Source organism: Mus caroli, unplaced genomic scaffold (genome assembly GCF_978045245.1).
Source record: "Mus caroli unplaced genomic scaffold, Mus_caroli_1 scaffold_2, whole genome shotgun sequence".
Classification (NCBI taxonomy): domain Eukaryota; kingdom Metazoa; phylum Chordata; class Mammalia; order Rodentia; family Muridae; genus Mus; species Mus caroli.
Genome location: NW_028227257.1, coordinates 92,803,080 through 92,814,048, shown reverse-complemented (window position 1 = coordinate 92,814,048; position 10,969 = coordinate 92,803,080).

Below are 10,969 nucleotides of genomic sequence, written 5' to 3'. Positions count from 1 at the left end.
TGTCCTTGTATTGGTTTTTTTCTGTTATTATCCTTTGAAGGGCTGGATTTGTGGAGATTTAATGTGTGAATTTGGTTTTGTCGTGGAATACGTTGGTTTCTCCATCTATGTTAACTGAGATTTTGGCTGGGTATAGTAGCCTGGGCTGGAATTTGTGTTCTTTTAGTGTCTGTATAACATCTGTCCAGGATCTTCTGGCTTTCATAGTCTCTGGTGAAAAATCTGGTGTAATTCTGATAGGCTTGCCTTTATATGTTACTTGGCCTTTTTCTCTTACTGCTTTTAGTATTCTATCTTTATTTAGAGCATTTGTTGTTCTGATTATTATGTGTCGGGAGGTATTTCTTTTCTGGTCCAGTCTATTTGGAGTTCTGTAGGCTTCTTGTATGTTCATGGGCATCTCTTTCTTTAGATTTGGGAAGTTTTCTTCTATAATATTGTTGAAGATATTTTCTGGTCCTTTGAGTTGAAAATCTTCATTCTCATCCACTCTTTTTATCCATAGGTTTGGTCTTCTCATTGTGTCCTGTATTTCTTGGATGTTTTGAGTTAGGATCTTTTTGAGTTTTACATTTTCCTTGATTGTTCTGCAGATGTTCTCTATGGAATCTTCTGTACCTGAGATTCTCTCTTCCATCTCTTGTATTCTGTTGCTGATGCTCGTATCTATGGTTCCAGATTTCTTTCCTAGGGTTTCTATTTCCAGTGTTGCCTCATTTTGGGTTTTCTTTATTTTGTCTACTTCCCTTTTTAGGTCTAGTATGGTTTTGTTCATTTCCATCATCTGTTTGGATGTGTTTTCCTGTTTTTCTTTAAGGACTTCTACCTGTTTGATTATGTTATCCTGTTTTTCTTTAAGGATTTGTAACTCTTTAGCAGTGTTCTCCTGCAATTCTTTAAGGGATTTTTGTGCTTCCTCTTTAATGTCTTCTACCTGTTTACCAGTGTTCCTTTGTATTTCTTTAAGTGCGTTATTAAAGTCCTTCTTGAAGTCCTCTACCATTATCATGAGATATGCTTTTAGATCCATGTCTAGCTTTTCCGGTTTGTTGGGGTGCCCTGGACTGGGCGAAGTGGGAGTGCTGGGTTCTGATGATGGTGAGTGGTCTTTGTTTCTGTTAGTAAGATTATTATGTTTACCTTTCGCCATCTGGTAATCTCTGGGGTTAGTTGTTGTTGTTGTCACTATTTAAAGATTGGAGCAGAAGCTGTGTTCCACTCACCAGCAGTCTCAAAATCCTGTGGCGGGGGTCGTGGGTAGCTGGCAGGTGTCAGCCGACCCTGCGCTCTAGCTACCCTGGTGCTGTTCAGGCCGGAAGAGGCCTGTGGCCCTACTCAGGCCGGTTTTCTGTTTCCCTAATTAATGCAGTCTCAGGTCCGGCGCGCAATTGGATTGGAGCAGAAGCTGTGTTCCACTCACCAGAAGTCTTAAGATCCTGTGGTGGGTGTTGTGGGTAGCTGGCGAGTGTCAGCCGACCCTGCGCCCTAGCTATCCCGGTGCTTTTCTGACCGGAAGAGTGAGTCAGGAAATTTAACAGAGGTGAATAGCACTGCTAGATGGGATACTGCGTGTACAAACTAGAAAGTCCCAGATGCCAGGAAAGCAAAAGTTTCCCAGAACCCAGTGGGGATGACATTAGCTCAGATATCCAAGAAATCGAGAGAGAACCTGTAGAGACAAGATCAGGGGTTAGGCACGGTCCCAGGTTGAGGGATGGGAATACTCACCCAAGGAAATGCAGGGAAAAAGAGTGGGGCATAGACTGACAAAAAGGCCTTCCATAGACTGCCCCATCTAGAGTTCCATCCCATCTGCAGATACCAAACCATGACATTATTGCTGATGCCAATAAGTACTTGCTGACAAGAGCCTGGCATATCTGTTTCCTGAAAGGCTGTACCAGAGTCTGACCAATATGAATGCAGATACTCAGCCAAACATTGGACTGAGCACAGGGACCCCAATGGAGGAGTTAGGGGAAATACTGAATCCAATGGAGGAATTAGGGGAGGACTGAAGGGGATTGTGTCCCTATAGGAAGAACAATATCAACTACCAAGACCACCCTGAGCTCCCAGGGTACCATCAACCTAAGAATACACATGGAGGGACACATTGCTCTATTTACATATGTAGCAGAGGATGGTCTTATCTGGCTTCAATGTGAGGGGAGGCCCTTGGTCCTGTTGTGGGTTTATTTCCCAGTGTAGTGTGAATGTAGTGTGGTGAGATGTGAGTGGGTATGTAGTTCTTTTTCTCACTTCTTGTCCCCTTGCTTTAAAGTAGATTCAATCATGTGACAAGTGGAATTTTGAGTGAGGAATTACCTCAATCAGGTTGGTCCCAGGAAATGTCTGTATGGCATTTTCTTAGTTCCCTATTGATTTTGGATACTCTAGCGTGCTGTGAATAGTGCTACTTTAGCCAAATAGACTTGGAATTTATATAAGTTATTGGACAAATCAGAGAAAGCAAATCAGTTAGCAATATTTCCTGTTTCTGGGTTCCTGCTTAAATCACCACCTTAACTTACATCTCATATTGACAGTAATCCTAACTATCGTTCTCACTGGCAAGAACACACTTGGACAACCGGAATCTTCTGCAGCAAAAAGCTTTATTGCTTCTTCAGGAGGGAAGACCCAGACCCTGGAAAATGGTGTTGTTTATATAGCCCTCAGCCATGGCGTTTCAGCACCTGATGTGGCATGTCAGTTCCGGATTCATTGCTCGCCCATCACCCCATTACTATGCCCCTAGATAAGCAGTGACTAGGTGGGAGTTCACTCTAGCACCTGCGTACAAGGCTTGTTTACTAGTTAGGCACAGTGGAGGCCAGCACCATCTTATAATGGCCATTGCTCGTGGCACAGATTTCCACACCCCCCTTTTTATTTTATAAAAATGAGGCTGGACTAGGTCTGTGTATTTATGCCCATCTGCTGTGGCTCCTGTCTTAGGTCGTTCCTCTAATGTCACAGCCTTTCCCGTCATAGGGTAACCCTATCGCCACCAGGCCCCTTGTCTAAGGTTGATCTGTGCATGAGGAAATTTGCCCGTCCCTGGATACTGCAGTGCTATGTGACAGTAACTACTAAATGACCTAGGGCGAACTCTACAAAAGAGGCCAGCAACCAATGTCAACTAATTCTTGAGCATAGATAGCCAGATTTTGGGGGAGGCCCCTTGCTCAATGGCAGCAAGTGCTTGAGCTATCACAACCTTGTCATTTGTTTGTTGGGTTCTGAGCTTGCAAACCAACCAGAGCATGAACACAAGTCCACAGCAGGGGCAACACCAAATAAAACTACCATCACCCATTCCTTAAAATAAGAAAATGCAGATGAAATCCAGGAGGAGAGGCCCTCTTTCAATGACAGGTCCACTCGCGTTGAGTTGATCCTTAAAACTGCCACCCTCAGGGCCTCTAGAGTCTCATCGAATCCCTCGGACCAATTTCCTGCAAGATACAAGGAAAGCTGTCTAGACAGATTAGCTTCATGAGTAAAATTTTCATATTGTACACTGGTAATACACAGAGCACCCAATTTTCTTTCATAACCCTACTGGGCCAGCTGGTATAGGACGCCTATCTGTTTCTCTGCCAGGTCAAGGCCCTGATTCAAAATCATCAGCCCTCCCTTTAACTTGGTACTAGCAGAAGTTTGGACAGTGATGGAATCAGTCAGATCTGCTGAAAGCTGATTTAATTTTGTGCCTGATTGAACCGTACTAGCCATAGCATACCTTGAAGCTGTAGCAGCAGCTGCACTGGCTGAAATTGCTATGATTACGGCAGCAGTAATGCCAAAATCTCTTTTTTGTCGAAACAGGGATAAGGTGGAAGGTGTTTCCACGGGAACAGGGATCCAATGTGGGATCCGTGCCACCGTGGCACGGGTGTCCTTTGTTACATCCCAACATTGAGATATCCAACAGGAATCATTGGAACGGACTTCAAATGAATCATTTGAAAGAATAAACAAGAAAGGGGGGTAAACACAGACTGGGGTAGGTGGATAATTAATCTGGTTTACCAAAGTTTTATTGAACCCAGTGATCTCTACACTGGTATTAGTATATCCATAAGAGTCCAGGGAGGCAGCATGTATTCCCCAATACTGATGCCAGTAAAAGAAGCCTTTCCAACTGCTCCTCCCTGGATAAAGATCAAAGGATTGAGTTCTGTACAACTGCCATTGACTCCACAAAGCACCCACTTGTGAAAGGGATGCATTCTAAAGTCCTGTATGAAAAGTCCCTTTTTCATAACAAATTCCTTCTCTAGGTCAGCCATCATGTTGGAAGAAAAGGAAAAGGTTTTACTCTGATCTGCCCTACCAGTTATAGAGGATTGACAATCAGACCAAGGCAGGATCAGCCCTTCATCTTCCAAGCTACAATGAGGGGCTATTTTTGGTTGGGGGGATGTTCTTTGTCTGAAAAGTTAGGTGGTAGAAATGTACAATTAACCCAAATTGCCTCCTGCCATAAGGTCCGATTTGTAATGGTTATATCTGCGTTGGAAGTATCTTGGGTTGTGCTCACCCAACCTCCTCGGTGCTCATTAAACATCCCCAAAGCTCGAGCTGTGAGGTTAATACATTTTCCTGATCCATTAACATAAAGAACTCTGTTCTAATACAGAGCGATTTTCTCCTAATGGTGCTCGGGTAGGATCATAGGGTAGATATGGTAAATCTAATGTTTTATTAGTAGTAAAGAATTTTGGAAAAACTATCATGGCAAACTGGCATTGGTTTAGGGAAAGTCGAGAGAATGGCCCATCTCTGTTCGCCTCTCATACTAGGAACCTGAGACAAGTTCAGCATTGTCAGGATCAGGAGCAGTCTTCAGGAGGTCGGCATCTTCTGCACCATCCTTGATGAATATCTTGTGGGCTGTCCATGCCTGACCTCGACTGAGAACCAGTCAGCAGTTCCAGTGGTGGAAGCAAAATGAAACCAAAAGGGAAGGAATAATCACAGTGAAAACAATCAAAAGGGCATCTAACTTTGGAGAAATTTCAAGACTGTATGTACCTTACAGAGCCTTAATGTCCTGCAGTTCTGATTCCGCCCCCCGAACTGGGGATCTCCCTTGTGCCAGTGTGCTGGTATAAATTTCCTGGGTTCCTAGGTGACACTTAATCCGAGCTATAGTTCTCACTGGAAAGAACACACTTGGACAACCAGAATCTTCTGCAGCAAAAAAACTTTATTGCTTCTTCAGGAGGGAAGACCCAGACCTCGAAAATGGCGTTGCTTATATACCCTTCAGCCATGGTGTTTCAGCACTTGATGTGGCATGTCAGCTCCTGATTCATTGCTTGCCCATAACCCCATTACCATGCCCCGATATGGGCAGTGACTAGGCGTGAGTTCACTCTCGCACCTGCTTACAAGGCTTGTTTACTAGTTAGTCACAGTGGAGGCCAGTGCCATCATATAATGGTGATTGCTCACAGCAGGGCTCTCCACAACAGTTAGAAGAAATGCCAGAGAAATAAAACCTTTAGACTAACAAGATTATTTGAATCATAGTTCTTATCATGTTAACAGTGACTAAGTCAGCTCAGTCAGTCAACAGTTTCTCCAGGGCAGGATCAAGGATTAAAAGAAAACTGACAATTTGGCAACACTGTAGCACGCTCCCAGCAAGTTCTGAGGCTGAGGCAGGTTTATTTTTTTCCCTATCTGCGTTTACAGTATTTTAATTACATGTAGATAATAAGGTCAGTTCTAGGTCAAGTACCAAACAAGACAATAAAAACAAACAGTTGTGGAACAAATAAGACAATAAACAAAGTGTCTTTGTCTCTGTTTCTAGGGGCTTATCAGGATGACCCAGATATCAGAGCCTACTTCCCTGTCCTAGTCCAAAGTCAAATTCCTGCCTGAAGCCTACTTTCCTATCCTGACCCATGAATGTTCCTGTGGGCAGAGAATGGAACTTGGCATAGCCTTGACCCCAGGCAGGAGGGTGAAGCTGTAAGGAGGGTGTTGGACTGGCAAAAACCCTTAGGGTCCCTCAACATGACTCTTCAAGGAACTCAGTTTAAACATAAGAGCTCCAGGTTTGTTGTTTGTTTCATGTAGTGTTGTCAATATTGTTAAGTAATATTAAAAATATGACTAGAAGAAAAAAAATCATGTTAAAAAATAAATAATGTTTCTTTGCTGCATGCATAAGGACTTAAAAATCTCATTTGGATGTTTATATTTTCTTTAGTTATCGTATTTAGGATAGTGCATGTTTGTTTATAGGTGAAGTTTTTTGTATGATGCATGATGATATTAAAGAAAATAAATGTTGTTAAAATGTAAGTATGGAACCCCATCTCCTGAAGTCCAAAGTCCAACACCCAACTCTGTCTGATTTTCTGTAGACCATACCAGCGTCAGAAACCACATGTAAGATACCTAAGAATACCCTATGCCTCTTAAATTCTCTTAAAGCACATTCAGTATCTTTCAACTGGACCCCATTCATTGAGTTCCATATTCTGGCTCATTATCCTGGCTGAATTACCAGATGCCAGAAAGACATTGGTCATGCTGGAGAGATGGCTCAGCAGTTCAGAGCACTGACTGCTCTTCTGGAGGTCTTGAGTTCAAATCCAAGCAATCACAGGATGGCCCACAACCGTCTGTAATGAAATCTGATAACCTGTGCCTGAGGACAGCTACAGTGCATTTACATATAATAATAAATAAATATTTTTAAAAAGAAGACATTGGTCTATGCCTAACTGCTCCCTATAAAGCAAATCCAATGACTGTAAACCATACCCCATTCAGGCTCAACATTCTAGCCCTCATCTTATCTTGCTTTCCTGACATCCATGATGCCACTAGGTGTCCCAGGCTGTCCCAGTTCTAGGAACCTCAGAGGCAATGTTGCCACCAAAAATCTGTTGTGTTATACGATCAAGAAAAACCATAGGGGAGACACCCTACTGGACCCAAAAAAATTAATGATTATCAAAAACAGAGGCAACTCAGTCCAGAAGTCAGGAGAGGAAATACAAAATCAGGGAAAGACCATTCAAAAGTTTTTTAAAATTAAGTTAAACACAGAAATGAAAACTGAAATGTACAGTAACACCAAAACTCAGATTACCTCAAAACACAAATGACTACCATCAAAGAGGCTTCATCTGTGTGATGCAGTGATGATTGAAAATACAAAAATCTATCAATATAATTTAAAATATAAAAAAAAATTGGGAGTAAAATAAATCACAAAAACATGACATTCAATGCTGAAAAACCATTTTGACAAAATTCACTATCACTTCATAATAAAATTCTTGGAGATATTGGTGCAGCAGCATAATAAATGGGAAAAAAAACTTCGAAAACCTCATATCTGACAGAGGGCTGGATGTAGAAAAAAATGGCTGGAGGAGTCTGCTCTTAGGTTGCTAGCTGCTAGACAAGGAAGGATTTCTATTAATCTTAGCATACTAAGATGAAGAGGAGGCATCCTTTCTTAAGCAGAGAATCTTGGTATAGTGTCAAACAAGCTGCAAACCTGAGGAAGTGGCCTTCCTGATCCTTTTCTCATGAGAAAGTAACTTTTTTTATAGTATAAGTAAGCAACATATCCAGTAGTTGGACTGCAGACATATTTCTCAGTGTACAAGGAGGTTTGTGTCACGTTGAAACAAGATAAGTTATTTCTAGGGAAACAACTCTTGGAATAAACTGGAAACTGTGGGAAATCTTTACTCTGCTTTGCCTTAAAAAGAAGCTGGAGCTGGGCAGTGGTGGCACACGCCTTTAATCATAGCACTTGTAAGGCAGAGGCAGGCAGATTACTTAGTTCGAGGCCAGGCTGGTCTACAAAGTGAGTTCTAGGACAGCCAGGGTTATACAGAGAAAACCTGTGTTGAAAAACAAATAAACAAACAAACAAAAAAAAAACAAACCAAACAAAACAAAAACCCAACCAAACAAACAAAAAAGAAGCTGGAAACTGTGTAACCTGTACATTGGCTTAATTGGCGGTATACCCCATGTCCTGGTTTGTGTAACCCTCATTTGGGATCCCATTAATATTCTACTAGTCATTGACAGGCTGATATCTAAAATATATAAAGATTGCAAAAAACTAGATATCATAAAACTCCAAATAATCCAATTTATAAATGGAGTGATTATCTAAACTGAGAATGTTTCACAAAGCCATAACTAATGGCTGAGAATAACTTCAAGAAATGTTCAACATCCTTAGTAATCAGAGAAATGCAAATCAAAATGACTATGAGATTCCATCTTTCTTTTCTTCATTAATTAATTTCTTTATGCACTGTGTATTTTACATTCTGGTCTCTTTACCCCCTCATCCCATTTGTATTCTTGCAAGTACCTCCCCCAATTACCCACCTCCTTCTCCTCAGATAATGGGAACACCTTTTGGGTACCAGCCTGCCCTGGGACATCAAGTTGCAGCAAGACTAAGTGCATCCTCTCTCCTGAGACCTGGCTAGTCAGTTCAGGTAAGGAGTGGGATCCAATGCCAGACAATAGAGACAAAGACAAAAGAGACAATAATTGTTAGGAAATTTATAGAGGAACCAAGCTGCATATCTGTGACAAATATTTAAGAGGCCTAGATACAGCCAATACACGGTCTTTTTCAGTCTCTGTGGCCCTGCATGGGCCCAAGTTTGTTGACTCTGTAGGTCTTCTTGTGGTGTCCTTGACTTATGAATCTGGGTTGCTGTCTCTGGCTTGCTCAATCCTTCCTTACTCTTTCTCAAGACCTACAAGATTCCCCTGTAGGTCTCTGTGTCTGTTCCCATATTTGCTGGATGAAGACTCTTCATAGACAGTTTTGTTAGGTTCCTTCTGCAAGCATAGCAGAGTACCACTAATAATATAAGGGGTTGGCTCATTCCCATAGTGCCAGCTCCTGGCATGAAGGTCCAGGCAAGAGGAGAAAGGTACCTAATGCATGGTGTCTCTCTAGGGCTGAGTAGGATAGCAGGTCTTCATGTCCCAAAAGAAACACATCGAGCCGGGAGTTTTGTCCAAGCAGGAGCTCAACTTTATGGTATCAGCCTCTTGCCTATATAATTTTGGAACATAGGGAGGGGGATTTTTGGTGGGATAAGATGATATAGGAGAGGGGAAAGGTCACAGAGTGTATGGAGTTATAGACAAGGCCAGGGACAAAGTTCTTACTCAGCAAGGGAGGGTTATAAGCAGGGCCAAACAGGTCTTGCTGAGTCATCCGAATAAGGAAGTGACTGAGACAGGTTTCAAAACTCAGCCAGGCTTGGGTTTGTCCTAAAGGCCCAAAACAGGGCCACCATGGGGCCCAACACGATAGGGTGTCTTTCAGCTAGAGCCAGTCATTGGTTGACCGTTTCCTCAGTCCCTACTCCTTTATCCCTGCATCTTGTAGGCTGGACAAATTTTGTATCAAAGGTTTATGGGAAGGTTGATTTCCCCCTCCCTCCACTGGAAGTCCTAACTGGTTACAGAAGGGGCTATTTCATTCTCCATATTCCCAACCGCTAGGATTCTCAGTTATGGTACTCTCCAAAGTCTCCCAGAAGAACCACAACCTCACATCCACTATTCAGCTAGTCCCAGAAACATACTGTCACAATGGCTAAGATCAAAAACTTAAAGAACAGTTAATGATGGTGAGAATGTTTAGCAAAGTAAATGTTCCTCCATTGCTGATGGCAGGGCAAACTTGTATAACCACTTTGTAATTGTATTTAGTGGTTTCTTAAAAAATTAGGAATAGACCCACCTCATGACTTAGCTATACTTTGAGGCATACACCCAAAGATGTTCAAACATACAAGTCACTTGCTTATCTATACTCACAGCAGCTTTATTTGTAATAGCCAGAAAGTGGAAGCAACCTAAATCTTCCTCCACCAAAAAATGGATAAAAACATGTGCTACTTTTACACAGTTGAGTGTTACTCAGCTATTAAAATTAATAATGTCATGAAAAATCCAGGCAAGTGGATGGAAGGAGAAAAAAAAAAAATCATGCCTCAAAATCTCAAGGCCAAAATCCATATCAGAAACTTGTGTCTCCCAGCCTCAAGATCTGGACCACAGGTGAATTATAATTCTGGATTGTAGTTCATTCCAGTTATAGTCATATCAACAACCAGGAGTAGCTATTACAGTATGCCAAGGCTGGGTGATATCCATGGAATGTCTCCTCTTTTCTGAAGAGAAAGGGAAGAGGAGTAGATGAGAATGATGAGGGGGAAAAGACTAGGAGAAAAGGAAGAGGAGGAAACTTTGAGGAGGATGTAAATTAATTAATTGATTGATTGATTAACAAAAATTTTAAAAGATATGTATGTGCAAAAAACTAAGAAAATTAATAATAAGAAAATTGGCAAGTAGTTTTATAGCCAATTGACAACTTTCCTGTTTAGATATAAAATAATTTAAATTATTAGTTGACACAGAATTTTAAATAAAACCATGTGATTTTTAATAAAAGCAACCAATATCACATGTGTATTTACATGCATTGACAATGGACATATGAAAGAGGATCAGACCATCAATATGTATTGTATCTCTGTTAGGATTCTCTTCTTAATCTTGGTTTAGTTTACTGCTAGAGTGGTCCAGATATTCAGCTAAACAACATAACCACACATAAACATACATCACGCCCCCCCACACACACACAAACACACACAGACATATTGTTTAAAATTTTCCAATGCTTCTTTCAATACACATTTTTATTAATAATAACAAACTGAAAATAAAAATCAGAATGTGCTAAAGGAGTAGTTTCCTTCAGTTTCATTTTATTTCTCTCATTTAATTTATATATTCTTTTCTTAACTTCTTGTGTGGAAGAACAACAGTTCTCTTGAATTAGAATGTAGCATGGGGAAGGAATGTGTCCCCAGGGTAAAGATAATTTCCTACTTAAGCAGCACTTCTGTTTGACAGGCCATTAAATGCT